Consider the following 26,974-nt stretch of genomic DNA (forward strand, 5'->3'; position numbering starts at 1 on the left):
ATTGACACGGTAATGGGCATGCGCATGAAGACGCCGAAATATCATGCCCCGGGGCAATGGCTTTCACTAAAGGTGCCCATGGCTATCAAACAGGGACAGAAGTCGCGCCCAGAAATTTTCTCTGCGCCTCCTCATCCGAAGACTGCAAGCTACATTAAAGGAGTCAAGTGTGGGTGGCGTGCCGTGTCATACGTAAAATTTCTTAAGAAGTAATGGGAACCGTGAGAAACGCCATTCATGCGAGATGGTCGAGGAGGAACTCCGGCCATGCGCCACCGCTGACGGTGGCAGAAAGACAACCTCAGCCCACGCACTTTTTTAAGATGGACAAGTAATCATACGAGCACGGAAACGTAATGAATTAAAAGCACTGCTGTTACATATATTGGTATTTGAATTTGAGGTGAAATGACTGGGGAAATACATAGTCCGTTAGAAAGTACTACACATGCCACTAGAAACTTAAACTATATGTTCGGTATCTAAAAGCAGTCAGCAGCTCCCGCCGAGGCAACATTGTCCACAATTGGTCCCTTCCCTGCCCCTCCGTCGATTCGTTCTTCAAATGTCCAGCGCGTTGGCTACAGCCAATAAAAGCAGGTCAAGTCAATTTATAGGGCTCAAATTCGCCGCTCAAGCTGGTTTAAATGCCCACGGATCGGACTACATTTCCGCTGGGAAGAGGTTAGGTTATTCAGCCCTACCGGCTGGTGCACGTCCGATCCAGTCGCAGGGTAGCAAAAATTATGGCGAGCTACTCAAGAGGAAGTGCGATGTTCGCAAGCGCGTTCGCCTCCTGTCGACATGGGGGCCCCTGATGAGATGGATTCATGAGTTCGTGATCGAGTGGAGCTGCGTGACGTCGGTTACTGGCTCGGGCTTCGACGTCAGTTTGACGTAAGCAGGCATTCTCCCCATTTCCGCGCGAAGAGTTTTCCTTGACAGGCTAGTGACAATTGCTGCATGCCTATATCTTATTTATACATTCTGCACTCTTTTGGGCGTCTCTGCTGCCATATGTGCAGAAACATCCGTCGTCTCCTCGACATTCCGGTGCTGTGTTCGTGTTGCAGAAATACTCAAAGGAACCTCCTCTCGAATCCTCGGACATGCCATGTCTACTGCGATATTCTGGAATGAAGAGTTTTTCGACACTTCTAAGCACGACCTCTTTATAGCCCAATTTCATGGCAAACAGTCGAATGTCATCCCAAAATTACGGTGAAGCGAGCGCCAAAATGGGCTGCATCGAAAGACAAATATTTTGTCCACCACTTCTCTACAGCAGCAAAAAACAAAACATCTTTCTCAGTGCTCACAGCGGGTCTCGCAATAACGCTTACGCAGAAAGTACCGCTTCGTGTCCGAGGTGTCAAACCGCTCGACCACCGGCGTAACCACTCGCGCTGTGCGCTTCCTACAGACCGAGGGCGCCACTCCGCTAGCGCGTAAATCGGCGAGTGTGTAGGATATACGGTGCCACTTCTGAGTGTTCTGGTAACGATACCTGAAAAATACCCAACGCTGATATTATCTTTATTCATAAGAAAGGAGACGTCCAGGGCAAGAAAAATTACAGTCCGTTCAGCTTACTGCACGTTGCATACAAGGTGTGTTATAGGTAATGGCTAAAGGAATCAGGACAGTCTACTTTAATCAGCCAAATGATGAGAAAGGCATTCCTAAAGGATACTCGACAATAGACCTTATTCACACTATCAATCAGGTGATAGAGAAATGCGTAGAATATAACCAACCTGCATATAAAGCCTTCATATAAACCTCACTAGTCATACAGACATTGCGGAATCGGGGTGCAGAAGAGTTATGTGAAAATACTGAAGACACCTATAATGACTGCGCAGCTAATAATGAAAAATACCTAAGTAATTTACGATTTGCTGATGAGGTTGCCTTAATAAGTTACTTAGGAGATGAGCTGCAAAGCATAATCAATAAGTCAGACAGGCAGCTTGTGCGGGACAGTAAGTCTAAAAACTAACATGCAGAAAACCAAAGTAATGTTCAATAGTCTCGCAAGGGGACAGCAGTTCACAATTGGTAGCGAGGCTCTGGAAATGGTAAGGGAATACGTCAACTTAGGGCAGGTAGTGACTGTTATCGGGATCATGAGAGGGAGATAACTAGAAGAATAAAAATGGGGTGGGGCGCATTCGGTAGGTTCTCTCAGATCTTGAATGGCAGTTTAGCAATATCCCTCTAAAGAAAAGTACAGCAGCTGTATCTTACCGGTACTCACCTACGGTGCAGAAACGTGGAGGCTAACAAAAAGAGTTCAGCTCAAGCTAGGGGCAACGCAGCGAGCCATGTAAAGAAAACTGATATGTGTAACGTTAAGAGACCGGAAACGGGCAGAGTGGGTGAGGGAGCAAACTCGGGTTAATGGCAGCCTAGTCGAAATCAAGAGGAAGAAATGGGCTTGGGCAGGGCATGTGATGCGAAGGCAAGACAACCGCTGGTCCTTAAAGGTAACGGAGTGGATTCCAAGCGATAGTAAGCGTAGCAGGGGGCGGCAGAAGGTAAGGTGGGCGGATGAGGTTAAGAAGTTTGCAGGCAAAGGGTGGATGCAGCTGGCAAAGGACAAGGTTAATTGGAGAGACCTGGGAGATGTCTTTGCCCTGCAGTGGGCATAGTCAGGCTGACGGCGATGATGATGATGCCTGAGGGCAGTATTTTCGGACCACTGCTGTTCAACATATACACCATGACATCTGTTATATTCCTACCCAGACAGAATTCTTTATATATGCAGACGACACCTCCAGCCTTTTCTTTTCCTCTCGAGATATAAAAGAGTGAAGTGACACCACTAACCATTACTCTCAATCTTAGCAGACTGGAGTTTATCAAACTCCTCGAAGATAAATAAAGATACAACCGAGGGAAATCTTCCACCTCGCAAGGGAGGCCAGTATTATTACCGCCACTACTTTCCATAAGTAGCACTTTCATTCAGGATAACGATAATTTTACATCTGTAGGTGTTGTGCAAACGTCCACAATGGCGTGGAACGCCCGTGTGGCTAAAATGTGTATCAAACTTTCCAAATTCGTCCGAATCATTTCAGGCGTTAATCACTTACCAGAAATAACTAAGTTAGATCTCTATTATTTGTTCTTTTACTCACATTTTAGTTCGTAATTTCTTGGCTGGCTTCATGCCACCGCGTCCAACATTCGCAAACGGCTTACTTTACAAAGAAAAAAAAAGGGCTTTGGTTTGTTGCTAACAACTCTTATGATTCTCTGGCTACTCCCATATACTTACAACATAAGACTGTACATGTGAATCGACTGATTGATTACAAGTGCGCAGGTTTTTGTAAAAGAACTATATCCAGAAATGATGGATATCTCTCTAGAATTATAATACTTACACTTCCCGAGCGCCATATGCGCTAAGAATTAGAATTATGTTAGTATTACCGTAGTGTACCCTAAATGATTCTTTTGAAATGTAGCGGTACAGCTTACAGGAATTTATAAATACAGTATAATATCAATAAATAAATAATATGTCCTTAGGTCCTCTTAGAAGTATGTAATTGAATTAACCAGCGCTATGCGTGACCAGTTTTATTCTGCTGCAAGCTGAGTTGTTCGCCTTAGCTTTAAAATATACACCTATTTTGCATACTCGTCTGTGTTCAGTTTCTGAGATGTTAATTTTGTGGGAGAATATTTAGTATTTGTTGTGATGGAAAAGACGTTGCCTACAATGGCCATTGAATGTACTTGTTCTGCATTGTATCACTGCTACCTACATGGGTGGTGAAGCCCATCAAGGAGTTGACAGCAGTGTTTTTTTTTTCTCGCCATCTTCACTTCTAGGAGGTAAAAAGTGGAATAAAGTGAAAGTAATGTGTAGCCCTCTGCGCCGTTGTTGTTGTTGCTCTCATTGTCCTAATAAAAGCTGGAGGGTCATCACAGCCCTCGTCTTTGCCTCTCAGACGTTCATTCTGATGTGTGCAATTAAATGCTCAGCGGTGTACAAAGCAGCTGTTAAGTGAAGAGCCTGTTGTAGAGAAGGCCCCCTACGCGTGCTTGTGAGTCGAGCAGAGAGCGGCTGGACGAGGTGAGCAGTGACACATGAAGGCGGCCAAAGCGGAGGCGGCGCGCCGCTACGGCACATGAGAATGAGGCGAACGTGGCAAAGCGTAAAACACTCCCAAGACCACCTGTCAAGCACGAAAAGCGAGACAGCGTCACGCAGAGCACCAAGAGTGACTGATGTTCAAGTTGTAGTGCACAGCGTGCTGTCCAGCGCAAAGAACTGAAGCGCGCGAATGTGGCCGCACGTTTAGCGGCCACTGCCGTCTATGAAACGTCTTGCAAGCCGGTCCTGTAGTGCGTTTCAAGCGGACCCGGATACTCTCTGTGAGGCACATGCAGTGCAATTTTTTTATGACAATGTCCTGTTCTTGTACGAATGAGAACGTTTGGTTGCTAAGCCTTGCTTGCGCTTCCTTATTTCCCGGCGACCCGATACGTGGTGGTATATATGACCAAATTAACCAATGGGGGAGTTGGAGATAAAAGAGCGAACTAAGCCATCCCACGCAGAAATTTTACTTCACGTGTTTAGTCAAGCCGTGCAAGTAAGTAATAAGCCGGGCCTGCAAATTAGCGCACCGCCTTCTGGAGTCCCGACTGAGAGACACTGTACCCAGCAGTAAGCATACCCTGCGGCATTGCAAGAGAGCCCTTGCCTGCAGCCGCGAATATTTACTCCCACTTACTGCAGGCCGACGCTTAAGAAAAACACCAGTGGCATGCCTTTCCCTTCCGTCGTCGTACGTACAGAGTAGTACAGGAGTTGTCACTGAACCTTTGGACTACTCGTGCTCTCCGACGTCTGCTTATCTCGTGCGCTTCGGAATGAGTGCGGGAACAGCTTCTTCGAGCAAGTTTATAGGGCACTGACTTGTCAGCAGTGAACGCGCCTGCGAGAATACGCGTAGCCTCGTAGCCGAATTATTTGCAGTCACTGCGTGCTGCGACCAAACACGTGCATTGCAAATGTAGTCGTATTCTTCGTGAGGGCTCATCACTGACATCCTCAGCGTCGAGCAAGCCCAAACTATAGGGCGACACCATCATTTTCTCGATCCTTTCTGCAGAAAAAGAAGGGACGCTTTATCCAGCTTCAGCAAAGAGGCACCAGCAGCGAACTCCAAACTGGCCCGAAGAGAAGGAGGTGTGCAGCACAAGATCAGGTTAGGGCTCCCTTTATCTTTGTCAGTATTATTATAGTTTGGTGCGAACGCAAAGGGATTTGCATTGGGTTCTATTTGTGGGTTTCTCCACGATTAAATAATTGCAACTGGTAGGTTGATGTGCTAATTCTTTTAAACTTCTACGAGCTCTTCTTTTTTCACCAAAATGCTGTCTGTTATTTACCTGTCAATATTGTTCTGTTGTTTTTATTCATTGATTTTTCAAAATTCACGATTGCTGCTACAATTTTGTCGACATTTTCCATGGAAACTTCTTTGTTTATTCAACTACACCTTGGCCAATCCCCCCGCGTGGGTATGTGCCATATACCTGGGGTGAAGAAGAAGAAGAAGAAGAAGAACAGCGGCTGACTTGTCCGAGAGGCCAATAACAGCGGGTTTTCACCGTCTGAGTACGCCTGTAGTAGGGAGTCTGTGTACAAAACGCGTGGTATGGCGTTAGGTTTTAGATGGTAGTTGGCGCTATAGTCCTGTACGGAATGGTGTATTCTTTCTATCCTTGCTTTCAGGAAAAACATTTTTGTTAGAGATATGTATACTAATATTTATAATGCATACTAAAGTCAGCAATAAAATCCCAATAAGGAAGGGTGCCTGGCAGGGAGACACGGTCACTCCAGTGCTATTCACCGCCTGTGCTACTCACCGCCTATTCACAGGAGGTGTTCCGAGGCCTGGACTGGGAACAGTTGGGGATAAGAGTTAATTTGATGGAGAATACCCGAATAACCTGCGATTCGCTGATGGCATTGCCTTGCTAAGTCACTCATGAGGTCAACTGCAGATCATGATCAATGATTTAGACAGGCAGAGCAGAACAGTGGGTCTAAAAATTAACATGCAGAAAACCAAAATAATGTTCGACAGTCTCGAAAGAGAACAGCAGTTTACAATTGGTAGCGAGGTGCGGGAAGTGGTTAAGGAATACGTCTACTTAGGGCAGGTACACGTGCAGTGCAAATATAGTCGTATTCGTAAGAGTTTCGTGAGGGCTCATCACTGACATCCTCAGCATCGAGCAAGCCCAAACTATAGGGCAACACCATCATTTTCTCGAGCTGATTCGGATCTTAACACGGAAATAACAATAGGGTGGAGCGCATATGGCAGGTTCTCTCAGATCATGAATAACCATTTACCAATATCCCTCAAGAGAATGATAAGTGTACAACAGCTGTATCTTATCGGTATTCACCTATGGGGTAGAAACGTGCAGCCTAACGAAAAGGGTTCAGCTTAAGTTATGGACAGCGCAGCGAGCGATGGAAAGAAAAATGACAGGTGCAACATCAAGAGATCGGAAGCGGGCACAGCGGGTGAGGGAACAAGCGCGGGTTAATGACATCCTATTCGAAATCAAGAGGAATAAATGGGCTTGGACAGGGCACGTGATGCGAAGGCAAGATAACCGCTGGTGCTAAAAGGGTAACGGACTAGATTCCAAGAGAAGGCAAGCATTGAAGGGGAAGCAGAAATGTAGGCGGATGAGATTAGGAAGTTTGCGGGGATACGATGGCCACAGCTGGTAAAGGACAGGGTTAATTGGAGAGACACGGGAGAGGCCTTTTGCCCTGTAGTAGGCGTAGTCAGGCTAATAACGATGCATACCACAGCAAACCAAAATACTTGGGGAAAGAGCGCAGGCTTCGAAGCCTGAGACATTGACAGTTTTTGACGCAAGCAAATACACAAATAAAAGCTTAGCGCAGAACTTCGTCACTTAGTTAATAGTGGCACACTTTCAAGAAGTGTTCTACGGTCATAAGCCTCTTGTCAACGTCATTATTATTTTAGGAGTTTTTTTAGTTCACTGTCCAAATTTTTCTTTCACGCTAGCTGCAAGCAGTGTATTAAGCTGCGAAATATATAGTTCTGCTCCCTGCGCACGCATTTCGAACTCGACGGTGCTGGCACGGCAACGCCAGTCGGCACTACTGGCTTACACAATGGAGCGGTAGCGTTTCGCTTTGATATTCGTAGGCCGTCTAACAGAGAGAATAAAAAAAAAAGACAGACAGAAAACGACCCTAACGGCAGGAAGCGTAATGCTCCCTATTGGTAACCATGGTGTTTTGTGATAATGAGTAGAGAACGGCCGCGAAGCAAGTTTCAGTGGAGGTCGTTTGGGATGGCCTTTGTCCTGCGTCGACTTCAAGCAGTGTAGTGTCATTACAATAGCGACTAGCGGTATGGTGATTGTCATTTATGATTATGACTACATAGGTAAATAACAGGACCATAACGCCGCGAATGCTCTAGCCTCCAGTGCTAGTGAAACTTTCAGGAAAACCAGGATTTTTCCATATAGAAGGTCGGACATTCAGGCAGCCTATGGCATTCTAGAATTTTAGATTAGCAGTCTAATATTCTTGAACTGAACTGCTATGTTTTAAAGGTGCGCGTAATGCCCTGCTAAGTGTGATGTGAGCTGTAAAATATTAGAAACAATGTAGCAACCGCGAACATTTTAAGCGACAGGGTCACATGTTTAACACTTGTATTTCATTACACTCTAATATAGTTTAGGTTGCGTGCTAGGGTAAAATAGCGGTAATTTGTGCATGCGGTACGTATTTGTGTACGATTAACATCCTATGTTTGTTTTCCATTGTACTCTGTTTTCCTCATTTTTTCGTGCAATATACCTCAGCCAACTTTGTACGTAAGCAAAAGAAGTTTTCTTCAATTGCTTGCGTATATGTATTAAGGACTAGGCCTCCTGATGGTGTCAACTTGCCTCTTCGTCATGTACAAATATCACTCTAGATTCAGTTTTAGAGTTTTCAAAATTCGTCAAAAGTGGAGGGGAATTGAAAGGCAGAACGCCGTTTCAAAACAGAAGCTTAAGATGCGATGTTTGTTTAAGCTGATGAAGCAAACGAATGGTTTTTGCCTGCAACTGTTCAGAACCGATTAAGACAGGAAATGCTTGGGTCATGCTCAAGCGTGCATCAGAAACGAAATTTTACCCCGGACCGGTTTTCCTTTATTATACTGAACCACAATACACTTCAACGTCTTCTTTTTCGTTGATACCATGCACCTCTTGAACGAAAACCGAGGGGAAAACTCCTCAAACTGCTGGCAATGCAACAACCAGAGATCAGATGTCGCTTTTCTTCCTCCCCAATATTCCGTAAACATTTTGCGCAAGGCAACTTTGTATCACCTTGCAAAATCAAGGGACATTGGTTAGCTGCCGTGTAAGGCAAGACAACCGACGGAAGAGATCTAAACTCACAGCATGGTTTCAAATATAATTAGAGTGATGTAAAGGAGCTGGCCGACGTAGTTTGTGGTGTGCTTGTAGCATAGGGCACTACATGCCTGACAATATGAAATCGTCAGTCGTTTGACTTAAGTCTACTTCCAGTTAAGCGGGCGAAAGTGCGATGAAGGATGCAGTAATGATTAAAGCAATGGAAAAAGCGCTTGGTCTTCGCACGCGCGCCGCAAGCAACGAGACGATTGCATAGGACGGTTCCTCCGGACCGTCACTTGCCCATAAAGTGCCCCGGAAAGAAAGAACCCTGCTGGACGAATTCGGTCACGGAAATAACGGATTCCCTAACGTACGTACGTTAGCAATTATGCAGGCACCATCTTAAAACTCAGCATGATGTAGCATTTAGATTTGCATCTGCTGCCCTGCATCGACACGTAATTATCGTGAACCGAAGTTTATCAGAGAGAACACGGTGCTTACTCGACCACTTTTCTCAGCGTTGTAAGGACACAGCGACATGTTCGTTTTTTTGGCACCGAGTCGGAACAGGGGCACACTATTTTCGCACCTCTATTCCTCTACGTGCGAGCTCGTTGTGAAAAAGACAGAAGCGCGAATAGACAACAAAAATAAAATGAACCGCGACAGAAGCGGTGATTTTGACCATTGTTTGTTGTGTTAGGTTGTTCGGCACATTCGCAACTATAAACCATCATGGCGCTTAGTTTTTCTTAGCGCTTTCGCATACTAGAGACCTTCTGAACTAAGCGAGCGCAAGGAATACGAATCAGCTATTTTTGTCTTAATCTGAAATTAGGAAACACCAAACAGCGTAACGCCGAGTTCTTATTAAAAGTGTACGTTTATATGATTCCTGCGTTCTCAAGCATTTACCGATGAAAAGTTGGCACATAAAGCTTGCCACTTTTGTCCAAGCATTCTTTTATTTTTCTCCGAATTAGCACATAGGATGAGCCGAAGGTAAGTGGAGAAGAAAAGGCCGCAGTGGACAGCACTGCGGAGCAGCGTGGACCTGAGACTGAACTTTATGAAATAAGCATCACTAGAGTTCATTTCTTGCGGCTACTTTTACAGACTTGCGAGCTCCAGTTGCCTATCCACAAGGCGAACGAAGGCACACACTCCAGAGTATGAAACAATTGGCTTGCTCCTTCAGATGGCCCGAAATAGTTGCAGAGAAAGGAAGTCATTGCGGATTGTGTTATCTAGGCCGACATAATGGTAGTACTGTACTCGAGAAAAAAATACGAACGACTCCCGACGTCTTCAAATTCATTTGCGGTTTCCTACTCGGTGCCTTTGTTTCTAGCTGTTCATCGACGCATGAGTATAAAGGGACACCTGACACGGTGTACTCACGATGCTGTGCGTGAGCACATTTATCGTCGCTTTTTTATTTCTGATCAACATAGAAAAGCGTGACTATCACGAAAGGAAAGGGCGACTGGCATGAAGCATCTGAGCTGGAGTTAAGAGAGCGACGATGAGATGATGAAATTTCCAAACGGTCGTTCGGCGAGTGTGATTTAGAGGTCCCTGAGAGTTGCCCAGGGTCAAGAAAGAGCCTATCTTAGCGGGGGAGTGATCCCTGCTCCTATTTGAGCCGAATTCGTCAACGGGAGCGAGTGCGCATCATTGAAGCGGCGCTGGATGACGCCTGTGGGCCCAGAACGGGGCATCCGGAGGAGGAAGCGGTGGACTCGGCTCTCACCCTGTTTGCGCTGGGCCTCGAGAGAGCGATTCTTGGGCCGGTCGCACACTTATGGCACTCCTTATCCTCGGGGCAGCTGTCGTTGCCTGGCCTCCGCGGCCGGCGCTCGCCGTCCACGTGAGGGCTCCGTGGCTGCGGGAGGCGCGCCGCTCATGCCAGCCGCGTCTTCCGGTGCCGAACGCTCCGCACGCGCACACCGGCTGCCGAGTGGGGGGTCGCGCACCACCGGCCGGCCGGCTTGCGACAACAATATAACTCAATACTTGATTATGTCGGAGGGCGACAACGCCGCCGCTGCTGCTGCGCCGCGGGCTGCCTCTCTTTTTCGGCGAGAAGGCGTGGGTGGGCGAAGGGGCCCAATCAGAGAGCGGGGGCGCCGCGGATGCCGCCTGGCGACGGAGGCCCCCCACGTGCTCGGGTCCTTTCTTTTCCCGGGGGCGGGGAGGCGCCGGGCAAGGGCAAAATCAACGGGGCCGCCAAGGAGGCGGAGGAGAACAAAAAAAAAAAATTGATAGCGGCCGCGGGAGCAGCCACGTGCTCTGATCCGCGCGCGCTCCGGAGCGGCGGGAAAGAGAGCTCCGGCTGGTGGCGCCGCTCGCGGAAGAGTCTCGAAACTTGCGGGCACGGTGACGACAACAAGCGCCGCCGGTTTTTTTTTTTTTTCGACCACGCTGCGCGCCAATTGCTCGGCGCAGTTCGCGCGGGAGAGTTGTTGGATTTTAATAAAGTAGGAATATTTTGTAGAGACGATTCGCCAAAACTGTTCAAATAAAGAAGCATTCCTGCAGCGCACTGGGCGGATAAATAAAACATAAATTTGCTCCTTATCAACTTGCTTTTCACACCAAGTGGACGATGAAAATGCTCGGGGCAGAAAAAAATTCGGGAACCACGATTTAGCGAATGGCAGCCACAGTAATCTTAGCCAAAAGGCCGAGAAGCGATATATATATATATATATATATATATATATATATATATATATATATATATATATATATATATATATATATATATATATATATATATATATATATATATATATATATATATTGGCAGCCACGCTAACAGTCCATATTTTTTTCTTTCTCGCAACCACTCTCCAAAGTGCATTATTTCTGTCATAAGGCCAGAGGCGGAGCGCTGATTAGAGGGAAGAGCCAATTACCCTTCCTTTGAAACAGAATCGAACATGTGCCATAAAGACAACTCGAAAATCAATCCAATGGTGATAGCATGGAATGGAATATGTTCAGAATATGCGGCTAATATGCGATACATCAACCCAATATTATTGGGAAATAATGAAGCGCTTTAGGGGTAGTAATCCGGTACGCTGCAAAACTCGTGAAGTTTGAGCTGTCAACCAACGTGACACTCACCTTCATTGAGGAGTAGACAGCATGGCGTCACTATTTATAACTCCAACACCTTTTCCAAGCTCTGGTGATGGAAAAAAAAGTGTAATGTCTCATCTCAGTAGACTAGAGGTGCAACAGCTATGGCTCATTGCCTCCGAGACCGGTGTTAGGGCAGGGTTTGCTGCACCTGTCTTAGCGATGCCGTGTCGCCTTATCTTGGAGGCAATGTCTCAGCATTATGAACGCTTCGATGCAGATGGGCCGCTTTGCGGCGCTGATCTCTCTCCCGTGTGGTTTGATCACGGCCCAGTGCTGTGCGGCTTATTGAGCTAGCCGAAGAAAACTGCGTAGTGCGTTTTAGACCTTTCTGGCAATTATGCGAAAACTTGTTGACTAATGGCGCAGTTTTAGCGGGTTGGTGCGATATAAGTTCAAAAACATTGTGCTGTACAACACTTGTGTCATCTCGTGTTGCGCTATACTTTCGAAGTCTTGGCATACCAACACGCTGTTGTGATCGGAGGCCCCGACAGCGGAGGCCCCGACAGGCGCCATATAACTATGTTTGACCAAAGGTGCTGTCGTCCTGAGAAGAGGATTAGGAACGGCTCCTGACGACGGTGAGCTGTGACGAAAGGCCTCTCATCCCTTCGTCCGGAGTATGGAATGCGGCATTTCTCCCGAACTGCGCCCTCACGTGGACCGGCAGAAAGACCCGAACAAAGGCGCCGGACCCGCCTCGCTCGCTTGCACCTGCGCGGCCAGACAAAGCGGGGGCGGACACGGCTGATTCATCTTACCCTCTGGAATTCACGGGGCCGTCAGGACGCATCTTTCCCACGGAGGGGATCACCGCCTGCAAAGCCAACGACCTTATGCACCTGGTCAACCCGTCGGAAACAGCATTCCAGGACCTCAAGGCGCCAGGATCCCTTATCGCCTGTGCACGTGTTTGTGAGGGCGGAGCGGTCACGGGGTTAGGGCGGAGACTATGAAGAGTGTGTCTGCACATTACGCTTGATCAGCCACCGGTTTGCCTAGCTAGGTGCCTAGGGAACATCCACGGTATTTAAGCCGCGATTTGCTGGCTTCACGGCACTTCATCTCTGACTTTTGGTCTCCCTGCTTCTGTTGTAAATATGTAAATAAACCTTCAAGTTCACCAACCCTCCTGAAGGCTTCCCTCCGTCATCTGCAGAGTTCATCGTCATGCGGTGAAGACCTCGGTCACGATACCCAAGCATATCAACGCTCAAACAGCCCCATTAGGCACAGTGCAGGCGGAATTTTGTTTGCGTAGCATTATTAGGAACAGCCACCGCACCACTTTCCACGTGCGATGCCAGCACTAGGAGGCGCAGGGCGTTTAGTCCCGACGAGACAGTGCCAGGCAGGCCCCATTTGGTCCAAGGTCTTTTTTTTTTCGCACTATCTAAAGGGCGTCCATAGATTGCGAGCAGAGGCCACTAGTCACTATTATAGCTCCCTGGCCGCATGTGTCTCCTTTCCATCCGTCATATACGTTGCACATTTTTCCAAAAGCGTGTCTCTTGATCCAGGAACCGCTTTCTCTTGGTAATTAATTATTATCAGGCTCTTAAGCATATTGTACTATCGCGCTCAAAATGAGCGAAACCGCGCGGGCGGCGAGGAAGACGCTGGCGCGGTGTAGCTCATACTGAGCGTGATAATACATATCAGAAGTAGTGTGCACAAGATGCGCTATATAGTGTATAGTATAACGTGTTTTGAGTATGGTAGGGTTGGTTTGTTGAAAACGGTGCTGAGTTTTAATGAGTGTTGCAGCTGCGGCGAAAGAGCGCAATGGCCCGGTGTCCTTTTTCGTCTACAGTTTAAAAAAAAAAGTCATTTGAGCTGGTGTTGGCGTTTTGCTGAGTTCGTGTTGAATCAACAGGAATCGAACATGAAAAAAAATATATATATTGAGTTCACTCAACCACTGCTAAACTAAGTTCCCGATGCACTTCACCCAACAAAGTGTATGTTGGAGAATAACAGTTACTTTTCAATGGTGGTAATACAGAACATTTAGAAGCAAATTTAAGTTCAAAGATGTCGTAGTTGAAACGCGGGAACGAACTCTTTAAAAACTTTTTGAATGGGCAGGCACACTGCTGCACTGTATACGTCTAGATATTAGAGGTGAGATTGCATAAAAATAAAAAGTCATGCGTAAAAAGCGTATACTGTGATTGTTAAGGGAGCACAGGAACAAAAAAAAATCGGAGGACGCTTAAGCTTTGTCTTCAAGACTGGAACGCTACAACATGTTGCAGCGCTGCCAGGGACACCACGGAACGCAATCGCCTTGCCCGGTATACAAATCGTTCGGAGTCTCTAGGAGGCCTCTCATAGGGGCTCTGAAAGGGGCTCTAATAAAGTTGCAGTATGGCTGGGATCTTAAAGCATGCCTCTTCAGGAATACTGTCCAGCAAGAACTTTTCTGATGCGCTTTGTAGAAGCTTAGTTATCTGCAGTCAAAATTTGAATTTTAGCGTCTTCGCGTCTTTCCCTCTCCTCTCGTTACTTTTTGCACGCTGGAAGGTAGGCGCTCCTCCGCGGACCCCATCTCCTGGGGCGAAGCTTCCTGGCCCGCCGGAGCTACGAGGCTAATTGGCCGCGGCCTTGGTGCCTGACGTCTGAAAGAATCTAACCAGTAGCCACCTCTCAACGTGTATACGCAGATGCGGCGGACGGAGGAGGGTGCGAGCGTGAAAAAGTCGCCGGGAAGGGCTCGTCAACTTTCGCGCGTGGTTGTGGGTCCTCTGCTGCGTCTACAAGTGTGTTATTTGGCCCAGGTTTACAGTACAACACAATGCGGTGATTAAGAGAGCTGATGCGCTTTCCTCGGAAGGTGTTTCAGAGCCCCTTTAAAACAGCAGGGCCAGCGCCTGCAAGGAGAAGGGCGGTTTCAGTGGGTGCCAGACGACGGCGCTACGAATGCACGCCAAGCACGGAGGAAATTTATCGGAAACGCATATTCATTGAGCACTCTGGTTTTTACGCTGCGCACAAATATTTCCGACACGCGGAGCCGACACCTCCGATGGATATTCTACCGAACGAGCTGTCGCGTAAAATACGGCTCTACTTTATCGCTTTATTTCTGCCGTGGCGGGATGATTCAAGGTCTTTTTCAACTAACTAAACGCCACATTATGAACAAATACCTTGCACTGCGCTTAAAATTAATAAAACCAGCAAAGATAACTGACAAAACGTGACTGACCGTGCGCTAGCCGCACATATCGGAACGCCCATATGAGCAGCCAGTATGTATAGCTCGACCTATCTTTTGCTAAAACCTCCCCCTTCCCTTACGCGGACGCGGTTGTTGCGACGCGCATCTGTTCTTTTCCATCTTTCCCTTCTCTCTCAACTGTTCTCGGTCTGCACATGGCAGCGATTGTGACTCACATTTCCATTCTTCCTCCAGCCGCAACAATTGAGGGGAAGAAAAAATCGGAGAGGACACTTAAGCTCTGCCTTAAGTGACGCGATAGCGTAGTGGGTTAGGATTTCCAGTCTCTGCAGTTTGACACGTTTGAACGCATTTTTCATTTTTTTTTCAATTGTTTTAAATAATTAATTCATCAATTATACACTGTAAATTTTTAAATCAGTACAATCAAGCAGTGCCTTTTCATTCCCAAGATTTTGGCACCTTTGAAACCCCCTTTTTTCAAATTTTTCATTTTCAATGTATATATCTAATTATATACAATTATTTCATCAACTAGTCATCATCTATCACACACCAATCAATCATCAATCACTATACAAGCACAAAGTACCTTGACACAGTTTTTTTCACGCAGCCCCTGATTATAGGTCCCCGGTTCGAATCGCCGCCGAGAGCTAAGCTCTAACTTAACTAGTAGGTTTATGCAGCACGGAACGCTGAATCTCATGACAACATCCGAAACACTGCAGCAAACCGTTGGCATGATATGATTTTTACAGCCCCTGATTTTTTCCGACTCGCGTAACCAAATTCGCCCACGGCTTTTCGACTGCACGAGCTGTACTTATACGCTATCGCGTAAAAGAGATTTAGGCTCAATAATTTCCCATTATAAACTCGTGTGCAAAGCTGCTTCATGCGGTGGGTCAGGGCGCTCCGCTAGTGAGCCGGATGTACCGGATTCCAAGCCGGCCGCGCCGACCGCGTTTCGATGGAGGCGAAACGCAAAGGCGCCCGTCTGCTGCGCGATCTCAGCCCATGTTCAACATCCCCATGTGGGGCGAATTTTTCTGGAAGCCTCCAATAAGGCGCCTCTTGCTTTCTTAGAGGAACTTCAATCAGCGTCAAACTAGAAACTAATTATGCTATTATCCTCATGAGTTGCCTAGAAACCAAATTTCCTCAAAGCCGTCCTTTCAAACCATACCTTTAGAGACGCTTTACTGATGATATTTTTATTGTCTGGCACCACGGTGAAACAGAACGCGTACGATTATTACATAATTTATTAGTGTTAATACTTGTTTCATTTACGCGCGCGTACTCAGCTTCAACTATTAATTTTCTTGATGTCGCCTTGTAAAACGTTGTAAAACTAACATTCCCTATACAGTCAGGCCATCCGCTTTGTAAGAATATGCTCCGAACCAGCTGTGTTTTACAAGAATTGCGCAGAACTTTTCCGTGTTTTTACGGAACAGAAGTATCCGGCAAGGGTAATCGACGACGCCGTGAAACGCGCGGACGCATGTGACCGCGAGTCATTACTGTGCGAAACTAAAGAACCTACCTTGAAACAACAAACCAACTTAGTCGCAACCTGTTCGGCACCTGCCATGAACGTAGCAGGCATTCTGCGTAAGAAGACATCATAATATCATGAAGCAAAGTTACCGATTAAAGGGCATCTTTAAAGAACCACCGGGAGCCGTATTGAAACGCGCTGAAAACTTGCGAGGTCTTTTAACTTATTCGAAAGGCACCTCTCCAGTGTTTTCCGGCTGTACACGATGCAACAAATCCCGCCATAAAATTTGTCTACAAGTAACGACGTCACAGATTGGTGCTAGCAATGCATTCCACAGTGTAAGAATTAATGGTAACGTCACCTGCGGCACTGCAAAAATAATTTATTTACTAGAATGTTCTGTTTGTCAGCTGCAATATATAGGTCGAACCGTGACTTCTTTTAGATTGCTCTTTAACAACCATAAGGCTCGCAGCGCAAGTCTACCAAATCTGCCCTTACCTAAAGCGTGTAAACGTTTCGGGTCACTAATTAGACTAATTTAAAGCCACCATCCTGGAATCTGGGTTTCGATCGCACTACGACTGAGAAGGCAGAAAACCATTTTGAATTCACAAGTTTAAACCCGTCTCATCGGGCATAAACCAAAATGTAGGTAAGCTAACTTGCCCGGTCTAATCGCCCCATTTTCTTGATCAACATCCTGCGAACAGCGAGGACGTGACTGGTATTTTTTATTTCGTTTATAAAAAGGGTTATACGTTACTATACAACGTACCTGTGTTGTGATTGCATGCCACTTTAATCGTTGCCCTTTCGTGTGGGTTTGAAGCGAAAAGCGTCACTACGTCAGCTTTTCGAGCCGTCAGGGGAAAGCAAGTTTGACCTCAAATGTAGCTACAGGATAGACTATGAGCATAACTGGAGGTAGTCACGTTCGACACATGACGTCATCTACAGCAGCGACACCAGTGGCTGTGACACCGATTATCTCAAATTTGAATTTTGACCTTGATCTTTGACCGTCAGTCAAGCGGCCGCGGGAAAGCGTCTGCCAGCATCACATGCGCACACTGTAAAAAAAAATGCTCCGCAGTACAGAGAAACCCGCTGGTAATGCGTTGCCGGAGGGTTTTCCGCAACATGAGGTACGGACTAAATGTCAGAAACAGAGACTCCGTATGACGACTGTCACATTCTTGGTAACGGAAAGTTACGCCATGCTATGCACGAGACCGAAATCGTTTTTTCACAACGAATGCTTATGTTTTGTTCTTATTGAAATTTCCGCAATGTGTATGCATACGTTTCCGTTCACTCGGAAGTCATTTCATCTAGAGCGGAAATTATCTGTATTGTAATTATGTACTTTCTGTAGTACATGAACATGCGTCTTCGTATAGCTTCTGCCCGCAATGTTCACTGCAGATATGGCCGTCCAGGTGCCAAAGAAATAAGTATTATGTACAAGGCTTTCCTTAAGCATATTATGTAGTTCATACGTACTAAGAATGCAGCTTAGAATGAAAGAGTGGTAAGTGTTTGGGTGAGTACAAGTACATACGTTTTATTTTCATGGCAAACTACACACATTGTACATCTGCACATTGCTGTCGGATCCATCTGAAAAGCATAAAAAAATCCTCATTTAGTGGTCACACAACACCACATATAAATTTCACAAATACATTTCAACCATCCGCTATTGAACAATCGGCTTTCGTAGAAGCTTTCAAAAGCCATTCACCGAGAACCAACCCGTTATAATTTATTGCCCAAAATTCATTTCTCATAACAGTAAACAGTAAAAACCACAGGTCCAGAAAGAAGCAGACAAAATGTGCTTTCCCTGGCGGCACTGTGCGCATGAAAGTCTTTACAGTTGCTTATCATTTTGTGCAAATAGAAAGTAGCTCAGGATGGGGGCCAGATGCAATTCAATGCAGGTGCCTTTCTGTACATAGTACTAAATGCACAACTTAGCGAGCAAGGAACATTGGTAACATCTGAAAAAGGTGGGAGACGCTTGCCGAATTTATCGTCCATCCAATTTGTTATAGGCAAGACAAGACGAAGCGAAAGTCCCGCACTCAGTTTATATCCAGTTCCCGGGCATGCCCGTTGCGGCAGATTATGACGCTTTTTATTATGACACAAACTTGGAATACGGCCCCAGGAAGCACACTTCCCCAAAACCGCATGTTTTCACTCATAGCTTCCATTATCTCAGCATGTGCAAGAAAATGTACTAATATCTGATGTCAGTGAAAATGCAGTCACACGTACCGGAAGCAGCTCACTAAGACATTCCAATATCTCTGCAGTGTGCCTCACAAGGAACGGATGCTCAAGTTTTAAAAAAGGGCTCTTGGCAGAAATTTAACCAAAGGCCGTTGCCATGTGAACCTTTTCAAAATGATGACCCAGAAAGACGAAGTGTCCTCATGTGTCTGATGCAAAAGAAGGATGAAGGCATGAGTCTTACTGCTTTTTGAACAGCTGTGATAAGTTTTTTACTGGTACTGCTTGGTGCAGCTTGAGCCTCCTTCTTGACATTTTGTGAAATAATTATATATCTGCGAAAGATCTCGCTAGCAAACATTTTGGCACTAATGGAGAAGCAAAAAGACCCATGTCCTAGGCCTTTTTTTGTGACACTAAAGGAAGGCTTGCCTTTTAGAGTCATTGATTACGAAGAGGTCCATGTGGCAACAAACTTTGAGAGAATTCCTTCAAGGGCTCTTTGTTCTCATGAGGTGCCCTGTAGATATATCACAACACCTCAGTGAGCCGTTACCAGCCATGTGAGTTCACTGTCACTTGACATCAAGGGTATGTACTTTTCCTCGCCACATGCAGCAATGATGTATATGTCAAGAGAAAGCATAAAAGATTTCTAAGTGCAATTCCAGATTGCTTGCGGAGGAAAGCACAAGAGTGGCCATGCTCAGCTGTTACCTTTGCTTCTTGCTCGAGTTCTACAGTGAGTACTCCGTAATGACAGGTGTCTGCATCAACTCATATTTAACACCCGTCCTGTGCGACCTCCATCTTGCACTACATGACAGGCAACTTTATAACACCCTTCATGCAAAGAGTGTCATCAGGGTCGGTGTGTTCTGTCAGTTTCCTGGTCCGGTGGTTTGTGCTGAGTTTTCTACTCTTAAATTATTTACTGCCTTCATTCTCCACTCCATGAAGCCTGAATGTGCTACACTGGGCTGCTCCACGTGTCGTGGAGCAGCCCAGTGGCCATTTTTTTTTCATATGTCGGAGGCACTCAGCTCGAAAGCCATGCTTACTATATTCAGCAGACAAGGGTACATGTGAGACACATCATTAATAACTAATTCTCACCGTGGTATCTGGTGCAAGAATATCTAAATACTACTCAATTTTTGCTTAAGTTTTCAGATACACTCTTAGATTAAAAACATAATTTGGCTACATTAGCAGAAGCACAGCACCAAGGTACTCACCAGTTGCCTGAAGCACTGTACGCAAGTTCTCGTGCCATCATGAATACAGCACACTGTCCACGTCTTCATAATGCCATGTCACTCCAGCACTTCGGTAGCAAAATTTTCCTTAAGAAAAAGTAGTTTTGTTTATGTTAGACTGGTCATATTTAATTTTACTATATACTATGTACTTCTCATTGTACTGCCCCAGACTAAAAAATACCAATGATCACGCTTTGAATTATGTCATATGTGATCACCAAATTATGTGATCACCATTATGTGATCACCAATATGTTCTTCGAAATTCTGATTGAAATAAATCTGACAAAATATTATTTCAGAAAATGTGGCACAAGGAAGAAGGATGCTAGCTAGATAACCTGGACGAATGTTTTCAGTTGCATGCGGCCACCGGCACCATTGCACACAAAATGTACAATAAAGTGGGTTTTACCTTTCCGAATAGAATTTAATGCTGCAAACGTTTAAGTAAAAAAAATTTCAACCTTCCATTCCGCATAAAGGAAAGAAAATTCCTCTCGTTTTTTTCACAAGCCTCTGCAAGTACAGAATTCAGTGAATCTACTCTACAAGTACTTGAATCTATCAGCACGAGACAGGGACGAAAAAAGAAACAAAACAGGCACTGACTCGCAACTGAAGTTTATTGAAGTGAACAGAGAGTATACAGAAAAGCCACACGCCACAAACTACACAATTACACATAAGCTACATCACAACATAAGTAAAAGATTGCCCTTAACATTCTTCTCATCTAGACAGTCCAACCCGCTGCATGTTAACGCTATGGGCAGCACACTCACACATTCGTCACCGAGTCATAAGATGTGTCTAGCCTCGATAATTTTCTGGTTAATCTGCTGTGAACGTAGTGCCAAAATGCGTGTTGCCGAAAGGAATGGCTAGCAGCCTTCACATCCCTTGTAATATGCAGATAAGTTACAACCCCTACCAATAGCCAAATACCTCTCATGCTCCTGTAGTCTTACATTGATACACATTCCAGTTTCACCAACATAAACCCAACCACATGATAATGGTATGCAATGCATGCAATGTTTGCAAGGCACATATATGTTGCCACGTTTCACTCGACACATGTGCTTTTCCCTAACGAAATTCACAAAATTATTAACAATTTTACAGATTGTAGACAACTTATTAGAGGCCGAACACACCATTTTTACGTCATACCTTCTGGCCACAGTTTTCAAATTTTGCAACAATCTATGTATGTACAGTAACACAGTCAGTCTTTTGGCATCTCGCTGGCTGGCCCCAGCCTGATCATGCCAGTCCCTGCGAAGGGGTTTCAGCTTTTAACATGCTAAAGGGAAGAATGGCACAGCATCAAGTAACGAGGAAAGCAGGACAGCACACCCACGCACAAGTGCCAACCCTGGAGCAGATACAAAATCCAAGAGCGCGTGCTTGACATTCAGTGTTGACAGTCAAGGAAACGATGAAACACGGATTTGAACGCTAAAGATTGAACGAGCCCGATACTTGGCTGCCAACGCTGAATGTCAAGTACACGCTCTTAGATTCTGCATCCGCTCCAAGGATGGCACTTGTGCGTGGGTGTGCTCTCCTGTTGTCCTCGTTACTTGATGCTGCGCCATTCTTATCTTTAGCATGTCAGACCAACTTGCCCAATCTTATATGCTCAGCTTTAACAATTTATCGCACGCTTCTGGAATTGCATGGTTGGGAAATCATGCTTTAATTAGCCTTAAAATCTTCTCTTGGAAACCAGTTGTCACGCTGTAAAAGCATGGCTTCACCAATACCGAGCCTAGACTTGACAACGCAATGCTATCTTTCACTAGCTTAGAATCGTTCGACCAACAGTCAAGTAGCTGCTTAACACTCCTGGGTGAATATCGCTAGCACACATGGCGTGCGCAGAACATCAAGGTAAGGTTCAGAAACCGCAGCTCTTTTTGTTGGGACATTTTCACCAAGGTAAACTTAAGACAAAGGCCTTGCTCCTTAAACAAGTTCACAATATGTACAGGTCCCACACTATCACAACCTTTGCAAAAGACCAGAAAATCATAGACGTAGCGAAAGATTTCCCCCAGCCCATGCAATTTCTTGGCAATCATTCCTTCCACCCTGCTTAAGAGAATATTGCTTAGCACAGGGGCAACCTTCGAATCGATACATTTAGCAGACTTTTGAACATATGCCGCACTGCCATACTCCACAAACATGCTCATCACTTCAAATAAAAGGAGGCAAGTGCCAAAAAAGACTTATGTTACACACCCGTTCCTAAACACGAGCTCATCGTTGTGCTCCGATATTCACATTCATAAGCTTTTCACAAGATCTTCATACGGGATAGAATAAAATAGTTCTACATCGACACTAATCACAAGACAATCCGCTGGATTGTCATTCTTAAGATACTCAACCACACTGCGAATTGAGTACAAGAAATGGATCTTCAAGATGCGAAGTAGACAGATGCTTCATGTGTGCTGGCGAGTGTTAAGCTGCTACCTGGCTACATGTCGACCATTCCAAGCTAGTGAAAGATAGCACTGCACTTTCTAGCGCGGGCTCAGAATTGATGAAATTATGCTTTCACAGCATGACGACTAGTTTCCAAGAGCAGATTTTAAGGTTAACGAACGCAGGATTTCAAAACCTTGTTACTGCAAGAGCAAATGATAAATTGTTAAAGAAGCTGAGACAGTTTTGCGGTGACCGGCACAATCAGGCTGGGGCCAGCCAGCGAGATGCCAAAAGACCAGTTGTGTTACCGTATGTACATAAATTGTCGCACAATTTGAAAAATGTGGCCAGAAGGTATGATGTAAAAGTGGCTTTCTCGGCCCCTAATACGTTGTCTAAAGTATGTAAAATTTTAAGAATAATTCTGTGAATGTGGCTCGAGAAAAGTACACGTGTAGAGTGAAATGTATATGTACCTTGTAAAATGAATTTGGTATCAAATATTATTATCTTGTAGTCTGGTTTACGTAGGTGCAACTGGAAGGTGTATGAATGTAAGACTACAGGAACACAAGAGGGTAGGGGCTTGGCTAGGTGGTTGGGGTAACTCTGCTGTACACTGCACGGGATGTGAAGTCTGCTACCCTTTCCTTTTGGCAACACGCATTTTGGCAGTAAATTGAGAGATTAAATGGGAGATTATCGAGGCTAGAAACATCTTATGACTCCGTGAAGAATGTGTGTTTTGTCTATCGTATTAACACACAATGAGTTGGACTACCTCGATCAGGAAAATGTTGAGGGCGATTTTTGACTCATGTTGTCCTGTATGCTTATCTGTAACTGCATGGTTTATGGTATTGCTTGGCTTTTTATATATTCCCTGTTCACGCCAATAAACTTTAGTTGTGAGTCAGCACCTGTCTTGTCTCCTTTCTCATCCCTGTCTTTCGCGCTGGTGGATTCACCGCAATGGCTCACCTCTGCAGAAATCCAAGGCATGACATTTTCCTCTTCACACTCGTGGTTCAGCGCATAATACGGCAAATGCTTTTCAATTCCAAGGAAAGTTCATGGCTCCATTGAACACTGCCTCCTGCTTACAAGACACAGAGCAGCAATCATTGTAGATTCTACCTGTGACACAAAGAGCAAAGTTTTAGTTTGAGTGGACTAAACTAGGAAAGCACCACAATATATCTATAGCCAAATAACTGAACTGAAAGAAATAGAGGGTAGTGTAATAGTGAACACACTGATATATTGCAAGTGAGATATATGTATAATATATTGCAATATCCAACACTGCTACCATTGCCTTAGCCAACTACTTCATAAATAACAATAAATGCAGTATCACAAAAATACTGATAACGTACTATTAGTGTTAATAGTAGCAGTGCAGGTTCCATGAACAAAAAAGGGCCCAGTGCTGACTGTCGTTCCCACAGCAGCCTTGTGACCAATGGCCAGTGTAAAGGAAAGAGGAATGACTGAAAAGAGAAAGAGCCAGGGGGAAGGAAAATAGGTATAGAAGGGCTTAGGATATCATAGGCAAATAAGGTTGTTCAGACAGTGAGCACAAAATAAACATTACCACACAAGTAAAGACATACAAGACCAAACATATATATCATTGTGCAGAGTGGCAAACTTGATGCCATTTAGCCCAAAATATGTTTTCAATAAAGAGATTATAATTATTAATAGAACAACTGACCCAGTGAAACCATAACAGGGATGAACAACGAAGTTGATAATATTCTGGCAGAAATTAAAAGAAGAAAATGGATCTGGCCAGGGCATACAATGCAGAAAATGAATCACCAATGGTATCTTAGTGCAACAGAATGAATTTGATGGATTTTAAAGGCACAAGGGCATCTGTGGCCAAAGAGTGCCTTAGCACAAGTTAATTTCGTCTACTCAAGGTGAAATCAGAGACCCATTTCCCAAGCATTTCATTCCAGATAAGCTGAGCACCACGCCAGGAAACAGCTTGTGCATTGCAACAAAATGAATTTCACGATAAGGAAAATATAGCAGGAGATAGCTGATTATAAGCTCACTAGATAAGATTAGGTGATTTCTGATAGTGTGGCATGTAGCTGGTGCAAGACACAGATAATTAAACTGGAAAAGGCCATTGTCCTGAGGTGAATGTAAACTAAGCAATGAGGATAATGAAATTCGCTACACTACAGCTGTTAAGAATCAGCTCAAGTTCCATGCTTCAAGATGATGCAAGTTTGCTCAGTGAAAAAAAATCATAAGTTCACCCAAGAATTGGTATCTTGGCGGTATCAGGCTGCAGGTGCAGATGAATTAATCCTGCCTCAGAGAAGAGCTACATAGAGCACAAAACATTTTAGGCCCGTCCTACACTGACAGCTGTTAATAACTATTTTAAAACGGTTTTTCATTGCAAAAACAATAATACCGAGTTTGTGTTGGTCATGTGATTATGTTACTGAGGCTCTCTTAAAAATTCTAGCCAGAGCTAAAATACAAGCTGTCTCAACTAAGTTTTTATATCAACAATGAGAACATAAACACATGCAGATTATTCAAGTAGAAGTTTTATTCTTCATGACGTGCCCTACAAATTTTAAATTATACTGAAAAGTAATAGAGTGGAGTGCTTGTGCCAAAAATACTAAACCTCAACAACAAAGAGAACACAAGATAAAGGCAACAACATATTGCCCAAAATTTAAATGTTTGACAGAACAAATATGAAAAGAAAACCTCTCCACAACTGGAACAAAACAGCGTGATACCGAGCACACATTTAAAAATTGTTTCATCCAAATCCCCAGTCTGGTGCTCCAGCACTCTTCAGCCAGCATGTCATGAAATGCACCATAGTTCTGGTAGCTGCAAAGAGTATACAGCTGATCCGGTATTTTGATATGTGAACAGAAACCCTCAATGACCACCAGGCTGAATACTTTCAAGAGGCTGTTCTAGTAACAAGACTGCAGTGAAACACTTAGCAAGTTATGCTGGCGTAATAATGCAAACCGTTAATCTGAGAGTTCGCTACCACGCAACTCTGTAGTAACTCCTAAAGTGATGCAATCGAATGAAAAAAAGGACTGCCTATTATATAAACAAAAGTCGAGGCTGCAATGCAAGCCACTACAGAAGTGCTGCAATACAGCAATAGCGATACAATGTACACTTTAAGCAACACAATGAAACATGATCTTTTATCCTTAATTATCAGAATTTAAATATTCATTTTCCTTGCTCTCTTGCAAAATTAAGTTTAGATCGTGAAAGCGCTCAAAAAGACAAGGATACAGAAAGAGATTTCCACACAGTGCACTTACTTCCAGTGTCTTTTTGAGCACATCCACTATCTAAACATGGTAACCCAACTAGTCTAAACGCTGTCGTTATTCCAAAATTAAGCCTTTCACAAAGTGGGAGCCCCTTACCCCATACAAGGTGCACTATAACTAATCCAACACTTTTTTCATGATGTTTTTTCTGAGAATAAACACTGTTTGAAGATTTTGCAATAGTACTTGTCTTTTCGATTCTACGAATGTATCATGCAAATGTTCAATGAAATGACCATGTGCCTATCTTGATCATTGCTCAAAATCAGGGTATAATGCACCATGAAGGGCAGGCTCTGCTTGATTTTTATGTTTTCCTAACGAAGCATGTACGTGCAACCCTTCTGCTGGCTTGTATGCAGCAGGTTTGTCTAGCTAGACGAACTGTGGTTTTGCTATAAAGATGAAATGGTACTTTGGAAGTGAATGGTTTTCTAAAATGCATTTAACATACATACCGGGGCTTTAACAGCACCTGGTGTAAGCAACATCAGTGGGGGGACCGCAGGAGTGGCCTAGTGGTCCGAGCATCTGCCTCGCAAGCAGGAGGTGCGGAGTTCGATCCCTAGTGCCACCGGGTAACCAGCGGTGATACAATGGGTCGTTTCAATGGCCAGTTTAAAACTTGAAATAACCATGCTGCAATATATACAAAAAATGATTTGTGTGCTCTCTCTTACATGACATTGTTAATCATATCATAGTGTTGGTAGTACACAAAATGCATGTATGGAACGTATACATGCACTGTTTTTGTTCACATCTTACCTGCTATGTGCTGTTATGGCATGTTATGTGCTGGGAAAGCAACAGGTAGTGAGCAATGTTGTGCTGCAGCCTTTCTTCTGGTGGAATTTGAATCTTGTGAGGTGCAGCTGAAAGAAATTGTTTCATACATAAGTATATTTCATGTAACACAACAAAAAGTGCACAGCCCCATCATGAGTTTTGGTTTAAACTAACAGCGAGCTTTTTACTACTCTATTTAACATATGATGCAAGTCAGTGATGCTGGAGGCACAAAACTAAATACTGTGAGGTAACAAGAGCTAATATGGACAATCATGCCTTTAAGAGATATGGTCAATATATATTTTCCTGAATGAACTAAAGTTATCCTTAGAAGCATTCAGAGGAAGATAATTTTGCTAAATGCCTTTTGCCAGAATAGGCCTTTTAGGAACCAGTTGCAAATGAAAAGAATAACTTTAAGACCATGCTATGCATGCTCTAACGCCAAAGTAGTTGCATACAAGCAGTATACTATGCCCCTAGTTTTATGGTGGGCCTGTACTGCACAATTTTCATGCAAGGTAGTGGAAAGTATGTGCCATGAAACAGACCTCTGCTTGCTGAAACTGGCAAATAA

General features: G+C 44.6%; 1 protein-coding gene and 2 long non-coding RNA genes across 3 annotated transcripts in view; all 3 read right to left on the bottom strand.

Annotated features, from left to right (window-relative positions):
- The window catches only part of nab (NGFI-A-binding protein homolog), an 867,324-nt gene extending 856,899 nt beyond the window's left edge, over positions 1 to 10,425 (bottom strand). The window contains exon 1 of the mRNA XM_077628086.1: positions 10,217 to 10,425. The gene's annotated coding sequence lies outside the window, so the exon portion shown is untranslated. The remainder of the gene's footprint in view (positions 1 to 10,216) is intronic.
- Positions 10,426 to 17,841: 7,416 nt separating this feature from the next.
- On the bottom strand, positions 17,842 to 23,389 carry LOC144095046 (uncharacterized). The gene is made up of 3 exons (XR_013306681.1): positions 23,240 to 23,389; positions 19,790 to 19,897; positions 17,842 to 17,933 (listed from the first exon to the last, which is right to left on the bottom strand). It is a non-coding gene; the product is annotated as an uncharacterized LOC144095046 (long non-coding RNA).
- Positions 23,390 to 23,594: 205 nt separating this feature from the next.
- LOC144095047 (uncharacterized) lies at positions 23,595 to 26,482 on the bottom strand. Its single transcript, XR_013306682.1, has 3 exons — positions 26,374 to 26,482; positions 26,064 to 26,244; positions 23,595 to 23,751 (listed from the first exon to the last, which is right to left on the bottom strand). It is a non-coding gene; the product is annotated as an uncharacterized LOC144095047 (long non-coding RNA).
- Positions 26,483 to 26,974: the final 492 nt, after the last annotated feature.

Source organism: Amblyomma americanum, chromosome 6, assembly GCF_052857255.1.
Source record: "Amblyomma americanum isolate KBUSLIRL-KWMA chromosome 6, ASM5285725v1, whole genome shotgun sequence".
In the NCBI taxonomy this organism is placed as follows: Eukaryota; Metazoa; Arthropoda; class Arachnida; order Ixodida; family Ixodidae; genus Amblyomma; species Amblyomma americanum.